Genomic DNA, 3,248 nt, shown 5'->3' on the forward strand with positions numbered 1-3,248 from the left:
GCTAGTTTTTTTTTGTATTTTTTAGTAGAAATGGAGTTTCACCGTGTTAGCCAGGATGGTCTCGATCTCCTGACCTCGTGATCCGCTCATCTCGGCCTCCCAAAGTGCTAGGATTACAGGCTTGAGCCACCGCGCCCGGCCTCCAGCTTGAATCTTGTATACTCTCTTCGGTCTGTTATTTGTTGCTGCCTGCAGGACAGCCCTACTCACATATCCCAACGACCCCAAAACTGAACTGACACAAAGTATTATTGAGCACCAAACTCCCTTTCTTTCCTAAATTCTGTTTTGGAAAGTGATGCTACTATTCTTTTAACTAGGGTCACAACCATTAGTTCTTTTTCTCCAATTGGTCGATATGTTCCTTTCTCATGAGCTGGACAATTAATCTGTCATCAAGTCCTGCCACTTCGTCATCAAGTCCTGCCACTTCATCGTCAACAATTTCTGTCTTCTTTTATTAGATGTGAGTGTCCCTCAAGGGCAGTTCCTGACACTTTGCCTGGGCATTTTTAAGCAGGTGGCTTAACAAATGCTTGCTGAATGAATGAACGATTGAATAATTGCATATCCTTCACCCTTTTTCCCCTTGGTCTTTATTGTCACTGCTCAGGTTTGACCACCTGAAGACTGAACAACCGCAACAGCTTCCTAGTCACTGCCTCCACATAACATAGCCAGAATTAAGCCCTTTGGGGGCATCTTGGAACAGCTTATAAACCTTAAAATATTAGCTGAGCATGGTAGCGCACACCCATAGTCCCAGCTATTCAGGAGGCTGAGGTGAGAGGATTGCTTGGGCCCAGGAGGCAGAGGTTACAGTGAGCCAACATTGCACCACTACACTCGAGCCTGGGCAAGAGAACAATACCCTGTCTCAAAAAACAGAAACAAACAAAACAACTTCTAATGGTTTCCCAGATTGAATGAGAACTTTGTATGAGTTTCGAAGGATTTCCTTTAGTAGGCACTCTTTTCTAGATGTTTTATATCTAATTAAACTTTTATTTGAATTTTCTGCTTTAGTCCATTACATTTCCAGTGGTATTGGAATGTGTCTTTTCTGCTTCCCAACCTGGGCCTTTCAGACATGCTAATCCCAAAGCCATGCAATGCCCTTTCAGTTCTCCGCTTCAGTAGCTGCCTTCAGAATGGCTTGATGTTTACTTCCTTTGGGAAGCCTCTGCTGCAGTCTAGCCACCACTAACAGCCAGCTGATCCGTACTCACATAAGGCCTAGTTCTTTCTACATGTGTGTATTCAAGCTTTATCTCTATTTTTTAAAGTGTTTACCATGTAAAATGTCTCCACATAGTACAGGCCACTCAGTTCAAAGGATATTTGACAGGATCGGGTGCTCATGGACAAGTGACCGGCCCAAGTTCCTACTACTAGTTATGGAGTAACTATTATCTCTTGAGACGTCTGTTTTCTCATCTGCGAAATGGGGGTGATAAGTACCACCTGGAGTTGCGGAGGATTACATGTAAAGCAGTTGGCCCAGTGCTAGAAATGGTGGATTTGTTATATAGCACTACCTACCAGATTAAGAATATAAGCCTGAGTTTTAAATGTTTTGCTTTGCAAGGCAGAACTAGATCCTGTCTTTTAAATAAGGAATCGCAGAAAAAGTGACTTCACTTATAAGCCAGCTGTCACATACCTGTGACATGAAATGGAAGTCTTGAAACATGGAATCCTCTCTTCTCACTTTTAAATATTAAAATATATTAAAGTTGCTCTTCTTTGAATAAATTACATAACCTCTAATTAATTTCCCCTTTAATGTTAATTTTTAAAGTGGAAATTGCCTTTTATTATCCTAAGAATTGCAATTAAGTACCTGGCTGTATCTGCGATGTCCCTATCTCAGTATACAAATTTTTCTGTTGCCTTCTCATCAGTAAAAATCAGAAAGATGTGGTCCAATTTGAAAGTTAGCCAATATATGCAAAAGAAACTCACAAAAGAAAAGTCAATATGTGAGCATTTTCTGATGATGGAAACATTGGTTGAATTCAGAAAGAAAATGGATGACCTAGTCCATTTTAACTGCTGATGAAAAACATGCTTCCATTATGTTGTCAGGGATCTGGGGATGGAAAATACATATTTTGGGGGGGGGGGAATAATGAAAACGATGAGACTCTGAAGAGCCTACAGTGCAAGAACATGCTACCAAAAAATCACTTTGTCTTTTGGGAAGGATAATAGCAGGGTATGGTGGGTGCTAGACCACAGATGTTTGGTTTAACAGTTCAGTTGAAGACGATAGGTAGTCTCAGAAAATTATAAAATGTCTCTGCTGAAACAGTTACCAGTAAGATTCCACCTACGTGTGCACTACTTAACTAGCTTCCTACATACTGCAGCCTAAGTGACCTGCCAATATAGGGTGTCTGTGACAGTTACAAGAGAATGGCCATGCTTGCTTGGGATTATGTGTGGGTGCTGAACATGGCACTTTAAAAAACAAATTTATGAGGTGCAAACTTTTAATGCAAAGATGACTCACAAGGTTTCAGAATGTGTACATATGAAGCACTTTCTAATTTATACCGTCACTAGTGCTCACCCACAGGAAAACTGGGCTAGGTTGATTACCAAATTGTTTGGACTAACAGTAAATTCACAAAATTTGTCACTCTTAATAAGTGAGAAAAATTATTGGGTTCATGATTTTAACGTATGTGGCACTACCATCTTGAACCAATGTGATGTACTTAATCTACATTTTGCAACATTATGTTTTGATGGCAACATTCAACTATCACTACTTCTGAGAGACTGTGAAGAAGCCGATTCTTTTAATAAGTTAGAATGGAAAACTTAAATAGAATTGTATAATAAAGCAAACATTTCAATAGAAACTTCTAAAACTTAAAACTGTATTTAGGTGGATTTCTCAGTTTACATAAATGTAGAATAATGCTCTGTGCAGAGGAAGTTTTTAAAACATTTTACTGAAAGTTATTCTTTATTAAGATATTTAATAACTAAATTGACTAGAGTGCACTAAATACAAAGTCAACAAAAATTAGGAGAGGTAATTTCCCACTTTAGTGTCTTGATTGTGGTAATCAGTATACAATGTACTTGTATAAAAAACCATCACACTGTATACTTTAATATCTTTTTGTCAAATATTTTAAAATTAAAAGAATAAAATGAAAAAATAATGGTAACTAAGGATTTCATATGGATGTTAAAATAAGAGCCGATTACTATTTTATGTGAGTCTGATGTTC

The sequence above is a fragment of the Colobus angolensis genome, unplaced genomic scaffold (genome assembly GCF_000951035.1).
Source record: "Colobus angolensis palliatus isolate OR3802 unplaced genomic scaffold, Cang.pa_1.0 Scaffold153, whole genome shotgun sequence".
Lineage (NCBI taxonomy): Eukaryota > Metazoa > Chordata > Mammalia > Primates > Cercopithecidae > Colobus > Colobus angolensis.